Source organism: Macrobrachium nipponense, chromosome 30 (assembly GCF_015104395.2).
Source record: "Macrobrachium nipponense isolate FS-2020 chromosome 30, ASM1510439v2, whole genome shotgun sequence".
NCBI lineage: Eukaryota > Metazoa > Arthropoda > Malacostraca > Decapoda > Palaemonidae > Macrobrachium > Macrobrachium nipponense.
The window spans coordinates 72,775,965-72,787,470 of NC_087218.1; the positions used below are offsets into that span (position 1 = coordinate 72,775,965).

The window sequence follows — 11,506 nt, forward strand, 5'->3', positions numbered from 1 at the left end:
TACCAATGAAAGAGTCCCCAGCAGACTCATCCACTGCACTGCTGAACAAGATGAACAGGTGAGGAAATCCTGAACTGTTATGAGACATGAATCCGCTCTCTTTGGGGAGAGAAAAGTCCGAAAAGCTAGAGCATCGTCACCCCTAATCAGAGAATGCTCTGAGACCAATTCAACTGTGATTTCTTAACATTTATTACTATGCCTAATGACTGCATCAGGCAGAGGGTCCTCTTCAAGTCCTTCGCACACTGACTTTCTGAAGAGACGTAGAGAAGCCAGTCATCAGAATAAAGGGACACGTTGATTCCCAAAAGGTGCAGCCATAACCAGGGTGAACACTTGAGAAGCAGTCGACAGTCCAAAGTACAGCGCCCGAAACTGGAAACCTTGTTCTGGAAGATGAAACACCAGTACTTACACCAGTGTCCAAGGACACCATCCAGCAGCCATGGTGAAGCAAGGCTAATGCTGACTGTGTTGTCTCCATGCTGAATTCTGTCTTCAAAACAAAAAACTCAGAGCACTGACATCTAGGATGGGCCTCCAGCCCCCAAATGACTTGGGGACTATGAAGAGTTTGTTGTACCTGGTCTACTGTCCCTTTCTGAATGACAGCCTCTACCTCTGAACCGAGTGCCAAAAACCTCTCCTACTCGACGGAGTATGGCCGGGTATTCATGCACAGGTTTACTTGTCAGTCTCCCTGTCAGTTCATTGAAACTGAGACTGACGTGAAAACCTGCATGTGGATGACAGTTTGTGGGCGGAGTCAGTCCACTCACCAAAACTGATGATCTGACGGAATTACCTAAAGTTCTTCCGACCGACAGACAGGTGTGGACGGGTAACCAACGATTTTATGACAGCTCGCCGCTGGATTTCGCCTGAGAAGGATCTTAGCTGCTCCAACCCAAATATGAAACTATGTACATTAGACCCCACATATTCGCGTTCTTCGGATTCATGGTTTCAGACATTCGCGGATTTCCCTTGGGAACGTTTCCCCACATTATTTGCTGAAAATTTGCATATTCGCGGTATTTTCTATGAGAAATACCCACAAATTCCTGGCTTTATTGATCAATTTCATCATAAAATGCACTTTTCGTGATAAAACTATTAAAAAAAACCAAGTATAAAATTTTTAGTGGATTTCTCATGAGTTTTAACTAACAAACTAGGTTGTTTTTAGCGTTTTTATAGGGGTTCCATACATTCGCGGGTTCTAACTATTCACAGGGGGTATGGTATGCATCTCCCGCGAATACGGGGGACCACTGTATAGGCCTAATCAACTTTATTGCTAGACTCTGCAGTGTTATTTGTAGACCATTACTTTATTGTGGTTCTTAGTCCAAATCACATAATAAATAAAAACTATTTCCCTGTAATAAATATAATTTGGTATAGGCCTAGGCCAGTGTCCTGCCTTTATATATGAGTGTTACTAGTGAAAGTAGGCTTCACAGTTCATAACCAACCAACTCCCAGGTCTAATTTAACCTTATTCATTAACCCACAAGGTGCGGCGCATCACTAAAATCGACGCTTCACAGGCAGCAAAAGGACAACGTCAATATGTTCGATGCTTTATTTTCAAATATTGCAGTAAATTTAGTCCCTCCCCTTAGTGACGTCAACAGTCTCATCAGCCACTCAGCTCACTCTTGAACATATAAGATGCCAGATTTCTCTTAATCATAGGTATCAAAATAGCATAACTGTAAACCTTCTATCAGCCCTAGGGGGAGGGACCGGGAGGCTTTCATATCTTGAAGTTACAACATTCAAAAATTTATATAAATCTTTGTTTATATTGTAAATTTTGGTAATAATGGCTTTTGATAATGATGCTTATTCTTTTCCATCAAATACTGATACAGACATAATTATAGCGACAGTGACGATAGGAATATTGGTTTAAAAGTTAGTGTGCATATGTCCGTTAACATACACACACACATATACCAATTCAACCAATTAATAACTGCTGTATATATTTTGCAATTTTATAGGTTTCTTGAATAGCTAAGGTCATGAGAAAAATGTGAAATTATCTCAGAAAACACTAAATAAAACATTCCAAAACTAAAATGCATTTTTTTAAGTGTTTTTTTCCAAATATATATTCTTTTTAAATATTAATTTTCAATATATCTTATATTTCATTTTTATTATTAAATCTGCAAAAAAAAGCAGAATACAACCATGTATAACATTAGGTGATAAGTTATAAAAATGAGCGAGAAAATATTGGTTCCATTACTGATGTTGCTAATGCATAACATTGCCGTCATCCTTTAGTAGCAACCCCCTAGCACCTCTTGGGTTAATATTGTATAAGAATAGACATCTCTCTTTAATAGGCAATATGTAGCCCTTACTCTTTTACGCATTTTTCCTTCCATTGTAGTTAGAATTGAATTGCCGTAGCAGCAACTAGATGTAACTCCAACTCCTTATCATCCAGCGGAGTTCCTGTCGCTCACATACAGAGTTGCCACAATGAAGGCTAGGCGAGAAATGAGGTAATGACCTCGAGTTGACTGTCCGACCAGCAGTTCTACACTTTACATGTGGACACTCATCCGTCGAATGCCTGTGGGTGGACTAGACTGACAGGCAAACCTGTGCGTGAATACCAGGCCAAAGCCATCAACTAAATGGGCACCTTGGAAATGGGAGGCTTTTCCTTGAAAAGAATGGAGTACCCTATTTAAAGTACCTGAACTACCCAGGCTTCTGCACCTCTGTGACTCCATTCCTTCCAAAAAGGATGTAGTCATCCCCTGTATATTCGTGGGGGTCCTCCCTGAACAGCTAGAACCCGTGAATAGTTAAAACCCCTATAGAAAGGCATAAAACTGCCTATTTTGTTAGGTAAAACTCAAGAAAAACCCACCAAAAATGTTTAAACCTGGTATTTTAATAGTTTCATCACAAAAAGTACATTTTCAGATGCTGATAAATAAAAAACAGGAATGTGTGACAATTTCTCATAGAAAAATGCCAGGAATAAGCAAATTGTCTGCAAATATTCGGGGTTTATGTTCCAGAGAGAAATCCCCGAATACATAACTCTGCGAGTACGGGAGTTCATTGTAGTCTGGTACCTACAGGCATGTGAAGGATAAATGGATCACTTAGAGGCAGGTTTCGACCTGGAATTGGATGATGGTCTTACATTGGTGCATGGCCTGGCATAAGGAGGCAACTTTCCTCCTCGAAAGGGGTGCTGCTAAAGAGGAGAGGACTTAGCAGGCGTAGAAGGCAAAGGTTTAGGGCACTTATTTGACTGGGGTAGTAAATCATTGGTCAACTTTTTCTCCAGACCAGAAAGACTATCCTTAACCACTCCTTCGGGAGACAGATGCGTCCTATTAAGTGGAGAAAACAAACGCACCGACTTCTGCATCACTGTAACCCCTTTGGTCATGAACGAACACCAGAGTTCTCACTTCTTCGAGATTCCCATTGTGAAAAGTGAAGCTGACTCATCTGATCCGTCCCTCACTGCTTTATCAGCACAAGAGAGCACAACCCTCTAATCCAAGAAGCTAAAAATATCCAGAACCTTAAACACATTATGCACTAGATGATCCAGCTCTGGAGAGGAGAAAAAACCTTGGCAGAGGAAAAAGCAGACCGGCAAGCTGCATCAACCAGGCCTGAGAAGTCCCCTTGGGAGGAGGCAGACACTCTGAAAGAGGGAGCTTCCCCCGGTGTGTGGCATAAAAGTGATAACACTTCTCAAGGGGCTTCAAAGGAAGGAGAGTAAAAGATGCTTTGCCTGCTCCCTCTTACTTGCAAGCCACTCATCGACATAAAATAGCAACCTCTTATAGGCAGTGCCGGGTTATCAGCGGACTCTGTTCATGGCATTTATCTAGTACCATAAAATTGTGATTTATGGCACCATAACACACCTAACAGAGGCATCATTAACCGGTTATTGGCAGCATTAACCAAAACTTGGTGCTAATGGTGCCATACATTGCCGAGTTTTGGTTAATGGCAGCTTTTGCTTAGCACCCTGCCGAGAATGGAGCCCACGCCAATAACCGGGGTAGAAAGAGGTCTGTCAGTTTTTTCCTGATCAAGAAATTGAGGGTGGAGAACTAGGAGGGACTGACATGAAGAAATCTGGTTAGTTCTCCAAAAAGAACCTCAAGAGCAACACATAAGCTGTGTCTTGGTCTTCCTCATCCTCCGATGACACTGGCCTCAGAGAGAGATCCTCACTCTAGGCAATCAAGTGTCTTTCCCTTTAAAAAAAAAGACAAAAAATCCTCAAAAAGTTGACGAAGAGAGCCCAAAGACGCATTCTTGTTGTGACTGGGAAAGATCGACAGAAGTCGTCATACGAACAGTCGATGTAGTCAGTTGCCTTCAAATGAGAAGTCATAGTGTGTCATGTCACCTGAACTGGCACCAAACGCCTAGTCAGCACCAACACCTGTCAAATCAGCCAAGTAGTAAGTCAAATGTTTACTGTGAGGGGTCAAAAAAACATGACTGCAAGAGGGGCAAGGACTGAAATCCCCCTTTCTAGATCTCTTGACTAGCGGAGGTGAGACATCATCGACTGCAGGCGCCAAACCACTGGAATCAGAAGACAATTGGTAACTAAATTATATGCCTTCCCAGCAGTGTTCCATCAAAGCTGGCGCCACAGGATCAACAGAGGACACGACTGCCTGTGGGCAAACCCCACCAGTCTCTGTATTGGCAAGGAAATCAAACTTTCTATCGAACCTTGATGAGTTCCTTACTGGGAGCAGCAACAGAAGATTGAGCTGTTAACATGGTAAATTGTATGCATCATTCTCTTTTCCATAATGTACCCCCATCAGACCCAAGACAGTGGTGTTTGCATGGAATGAGCAGGGAGAGGTTCAAGGGTGGGAAGGAGGGAACAATAGGCGAATGCTTCAAGCCTTCTTCTATACCCAACCCTTTCCCTCAACTACAGCAAGCCCTACCCCTACAAGGTCTCATCAACAGCCAAGATCCATTAAAATGGAGGGCATGAAGAACTGCATATAATACACTTGCTCATGCCCTTCTACATACTTATCTGTAGTAGACTAAACAAAACACTCAAAATGAAAAACACAAGTTCCTAATTAGCCGTCAGAGAGAGCATAGCATAACATCCTCACTTGACAGCACCGAAAAAAACGTGCTCCACATCCTGCCATCTGACAACTACCCTTTTATAAAGTTTTAACAACAAATTCCAGTTTAGCCTGTAAAATATGACAACATAAAAGCCTATGGTTTCTGATTCCAAAGGAAGAAACCCATTTTTATGTCCAAAAGATAAAGCTTACACCTCAGGTAAATGAACTACAAACAGCCAGGGAATTTTCTTCATGGATATTACAAGTTGCTACAGCACCCTATTCACATCCAAATAGAGAGTTAACTCTAATGGAAGGAATTGAAATTCCCTGCTCAGGGAGTCAGAAAGAAGTTTTAAGACCCTGGTGAAAAACTTGAGGGCAATGATAAACTTATGTTCCTCTGTATAAGAAGAAGAAGAAGAAGAAAAAAAAAATACTCCACCAATATATGGCACTTAGTATATGACCCTGACATCACAAGGACATCACAAATACTTTGAAGTTAAAAGAAAGCCGTCACCTATGGTAAATCTATGAGGAATGTTCTTGTACCCAAAAGCCTCCCTCCTGAATTCAGGTTCAGGAAATGGGCCATCCTTCTTTGACTATGGGGGCTTCTTGTCAAGTTTTATGCCTCCACCACTACAGAGCTTAACAGCATCTCTTACATTACTGCTTACAAAATGTCCACTCACACTTCTTCAGGAATTAAGAAAACAAAGTTCACCAATCTGCCAGATGCACATTCACCACCTGCCAAGAACTGGCAGACATGCAAAACTGCAGGAAAACAGAAGCTCTTGAAATGCGTTGACGAACACCCCCAGGGTAGAGGAATACAGGTTGCTGACGATCACCAGAAGGTAATGGAGAAACTTTTGCTAACTGGAGCCTAAGGCCAGCCAGCTGTCCATTACAGAAAAGAAGTCCTGACCCTACGAGACCAAGTCCTGATGGGTGATAAGGTCCTAGTGAACAAATATGGAGCTGTTGATTGCGCCAAACGGACGATCCAGGATTGACAGACTACCCAACCCTCACTGGAACAAAAGGATGGGAACAATGGGGATGTGGAGGTAGACATCAATCTTCTTATAGATTTTGCCATTTCCAGTCTGAAGGAGGCAGCAGTAACTGAGGCTATACAGCACTGCAGTTATCTTAAAATAAACACTGACTTTATAGATAGACTCTTTTCATTGGCCCCATCCCTTGTACTCTATTTTAATAAAAATTATAGCTTAAACAATAATTGAAATTACAAGTTAAGTATGCCAGCCATATTGAGAGGCAAAAATGAGAGTAAAAAATAAACAGACAGAAAGACAAACAGAAAAAAATGGCAAAAATAAACAGACATAAACAGACAGAAAGACAAACAGAAAAAAATGGCAAAAATAAACAGACAGAAAGACAAACAGAGAAAAAAATTCCAGTCTCCCAGACTTTCTTAGTAAAGCATAAATTGTTAAAGAGTATGGCCAACATTTACATTATTTCATTCTAAGTATCGCTACCTATACAGTTAACAGTGTCTGATAAGCATATGCTAAATAGGGTAAAAAACCGCATGGTACAGGGGTGGACCATGTACGATCAATGTGTACAACCCCAAGAAAAGTACATTATAACGCGTCCTGACATCAGAGATGGGCATCAGACGCGACTTCTTGTTGGTGAAAAACGGAGCTAAAGACCTCTACTCCGGTGTCAGGACGTGTTATAATGTACTTTTCTTGGGGTTGTACACATTGATCGTACATGGTCCACCCCTGTACCATGCGGTTTTTTACCCTAGTAGTGAATAAAGTTGTATCACAGGTATATTTTATACAAAATCACTTCTTTGAAAATGAAGGATAATTTTTCTGGCCTTACTTTATCCCTAACCAAACCTCACCTAAAATATGGCATCCCACCTAATGGTCTCTGTCTCTATACCAATGGCCACTTACATAAACTCAACTTAGAATACAAGCCAAAATTAGACTACAAAAAAATACTAGTACAAATTTCTTGTTCTTAGGAAAACTAGCTATACCTTTCAAAGTGTAGTAGGTTACACAACTAGGCATGATAAAATGCAAAGGTAATCCCATGTACTCTTACTAAAATGGCACAGACATTCGTGACAACTAGATGGTTACGTTAACCTGACGACCATTTCACGTCAACATCGAAAGACCCCAATTAAAATTAATTCAGCCTACACGACGATAGGTCTATTGGAAGCTTCGACCACCTTTTCCAAAAGCCTCTAGCTAGCGTACATTATGACATTCAATCTGCCAATTCATTCCTCTAATAAATAATCCAGCAATTTATGCAGTTTGGGATAAATTATGATTACTAATACATCGTCATTGTCTTTACGCAAAAGGAAGCCCTTTGAAGGTAGGCCTATATGAAGACTTCACGTAGGCTAGGCCGGAAGCTCCTTTCGTCGTCTCCACGTAGACCAAAAACTTTCACCATTTCTCTCAAGCAGGTATTCACGATCTCTAGATTTATTCATGCATTCGAGGGGGCGGCGATCATACTGTCCACGGCGCGGGGATGAAAGTGGTGTTGTGGCAGCCATAGCAACTACTCCCAACCTCTGGCCATGACGGAAGCCCATTTTGTGCCATCTGCTCGACCCTGCCCAGCTCAGCCCCCAGTTTTTTTTCTCCAAACACCCGTCCAGAAATTCTCTCCAAACCCACCCCACAACACTTTCACGCCTTTCTGTGTGTGTTCAAGATACTTTTGCAACCTTAATCGTCCGCTTACCTTAACATTTAGGCAACTTTAAACACAAAATAAACAAAAACTTCTACATTCTTCTCGCGAGTGGAGTGTCAACAAACAGCGCCGCCATCTTGCAAGCGAATAATGACGTCACTAATGACCGCCACATTCAAACACCACTAAAACTCTGCTCATGTTATTAATATTCAGTTTTTTCAAAACTTCAGATATTCTTGTTAACATCTTGAATATCTACAGCATCAATGTAAAACATTTATGCGGCAATTTACAAACGAAAAGGGCACAAAAATTGATATTATTTACAAGGGTCTGGAATGGCCAACAAGGACAAACCTTTCCACACTGACCTAAGTTCTATATATTTTTCCTACAAAATAAAAAGGCATAACACGAAAAAACATTAACTAAATTCATATAGATATATTAATGTGTTCAATTCTGCAAACTCTGAAAACAAAATTCTAATTCGGTTGGTCAAACAAATGCCACATAATTACTGTTCTGGTGAGCGCTGGCAGGTAAAACTCAAGACGATCGATTCCTGGGCTCGGCGCTCCTAAGCCCAATCGATTCAGGTCAGCGATTTCTCTCTGTTGGGCCTATGAGTAAGAATGTGAATCTGTATTTTCTAGCAAACTATAAACATTAAATTAATTAAAACGAAATACATATGGGACAGAAAACAAAGGAAAAGGCTGAATTCGTCCACCAGCAGGTTAGAGGTGTTACACGATAGGCCTAAGTAATGTTGTTGACCTGGCTTACAGCGTAAGCATTCCCCCTGGAGACAAAGAGACATAGGGGTCAAAGTTCACGTGCCTCTTGTCAAACACTGCGATGATGTTAATGTGTAACTGACGATAAAATAGCGACTTCCTTATCAGTTAACTCATCGTGTCATGAAAATTGCATTTATATATACATCCAAATGTAACTGAAATATCATGAAGATTTTTGCCCATAATGCTCTGCACATTCCAAACACAAAGGAAGAAAGAGGTTTTGATAAAGAACCAAATAACTACTGCGCCAATTCCCACGCTGTTGTGTTTGTTTGGACTCGTGCTTTCCCGAACCAAAAGCAAACAAATGTTTGTTATATTGTGTTTATCCCAATTGAGCTGTTTTAACACTATAGACATTTTCGCATTTATATATATTCGTGTTAGACGAAACTAGAATAATCGAAAGCAAAAAGTAAGCTAGAGATAAGGAAGAGTGCAGAAACAAAACCATGCTCAAATTACAGCATGAGCAAATGAAGAAGAGAACTGCAAGCGTAGTACAGAGGCAGGCTGTAGAATGCAAGGAATCAACACAATGCATCAAACAAACAAAACTGCAAATTAAAGATTAGACAGATAAAGGAGAAAGAATGAAAACAACGAAACTGATTGACAAAGCAAAACAAGTAGTACGCACGGAAAGAAAGAAGGCAAAACACAATTTGCAATGAGCAAAGAAAATAACTGAACTGCGAAGGAAAAAATGAGCCTGTGACCACACCAAGTAGGCAACGCGTTTTAAGAGAAGCAAAGCAAGAAAGAAAAATGAAAAGCTATGGAAGTGGGTGGCATCCGATGGAATTGAGTTTTAATACGAAGTGTCGTCGTTCTAAAGTGCACTTCCTTTTGATGTCAACAAAACCTTCCCGACCACGTGATACCAAGCCATAAATTAAAAGGAAAAACGAAAATAAAAGCTACTCCGAGTCGGACAAGGGCTCAGTGGAATTCATTTTATTAATCTAAATCCCTCGTACCACATGCTGCACTCCTTTTGACTGGAAAAACTAAAGTGTTTAAATAGACTGGATGCTAAGAAATAATTAGAGGCATTAAATTTTGTTTTTTTAAATTCAGTATTGGGAAAATGGTTTTTAAGCGCTGCTGTCTCCCCCACAAATAGGCGACTTGAGGCAGGTACAGGTACAAAGCCGTGGTCATTGTCATATTCACCCTGTAACTGCTCCCAATACAAGGATATGCCATCGTATAAAAAAGAAAGAAAGAAAAAATCGAGTGGGGGGCGTTCGTACAGCAGCAATTAGATTAACTGTAAGGATCCATTTACAAAATGTTTAATCATATTATGAAGGCATGTGTACCTATTTTGTTTATCGTCGGCATCGAATCTGTAAGATGTTCTCTCAAGTAAAGATATTAATAAAAAAAAAAACTCTAGTACGAGGTGACGTCATTAGTGATGGAGGATTATTGGAGTGACGTGTTCTTGATTTAAAAAATATATATATAATACTCATTACGTGAGTGTGTTATTAGCACTGAAACTTCATAAGCAAAAACAAAGTCAAATAAACCATAAACGTGATAATTAAGGTTCAACAATCGCAGAAAAGCAAGGATAACAAATAAAGAAAGGAATTCGGATAGGCAAAGGAATTTGCTTGTTCATTACACCGTGCTCCAAGTAACGTCTGAATCAAAGTTACTTCATCTATGACGACGAATAATGATGACATGAAGATCATAACTCATTTTACGCCATATTTTTCTATTAGCTTTTATCATTGAGTTCTACATATAATAATAATAATAATAATAATTAATAATAATAATAATAATAATAATAATAATAATAATAATAATAATAATATAATAATAATAATAATAATAATAATGTTATAAAGGGTCCACAATAATACAAAGTGTTAAGAGTCCGTGTATAATTTTCAAGAGTTAACAGAAAGCTTTCGAACCCTTCCTTGGGTTCATCTTCAGTCCAAATGAACAATAATGATATCACGATGAAGCAAAGATCGATCCTCTGGGACTATGGTATCAGAACAGATAGGGCGATAAGGACAAATAGACCAGACATGACGTTGTAATGGAATGGAATGGAATACGGAATTTAGGCTTGAAGATTATTCAGCGCTATAATGAATTTGGTTTGAGATGAATATCGGTGAATTTATGAACAGAATAAATAAAATAATAAATTGTCTTAAAATTATGGTAAAAATTTATAATTGGTAAAAACTTATATCCTCCACAAAAACGGCGTTACGCTCATTGAGAAAATCAAGAAGAAAGTATCACTCATTGATGACTCAATACCATGGTCATCCAAATATTGAAAAGTATCAAGACCTGAAAATAGAAATAAGAGGGATATGGGATATCCAAGTGGAAATTGTACCCATAATCATAGGACCACTATAGGCACGATCCCAAGATCCCTGACAAGGAGCCAGGAAAAACTAGATGCCGAAGTAGCTCCAGGACTCGTGCAGAAGTGTGCTCTTAAAAGCACACAGTGAAAAAAGTGATGGACTCCTAAGGAGGCATGGAGGCAACCGGGAACCCCACACTATAAAAACCACGAATAGGACGACTGTACAGACCCGGGCAACACCTCCTCCAATAAAAGAAGAAAAAAATATATATTATAATTATTATTAACAACTGTATTCTACCATCCGAAGACAAATTCATGATCGATCTATAATGCATCCACGTATATCCCACGACGGACTTTATCAACCCTCCACCGTCAACAATTCTCTTGTCAAGGAAACAGCTTCCGCTCTCATTGTAATAGAACGCAACGAGACGGACACGCTCAATCATAAGCCGACCTAACCCCGATCTGCTGGTTTCCTTATT

The 11,506-nt window shown here is 39.9% G+C and overlaps 1 protein-coding gene across 1 annotated transcript in view; it reads right to left on the minus strand.

Annotated features, from left to right (window-relative positions):
* The window catches only part of LOC135202597 (uncharacterized), a 146,900-nt gene extending 138,847 nt beyond the window's left edge, over positions 1 to 8,053 (minus strand). The window contains exon 1 of the mRNA XM_064232107.1: positions 7,899 to 8,053. The gene's annotated coding sequence lies outside the window, so the exon portion shown is untranslated. The remainder of the gene's footprint in view (positions 1 to 7,898) is intronic.
* Positions 8,054 to 11,506: the final 3,453 nt, after the last annotated feature.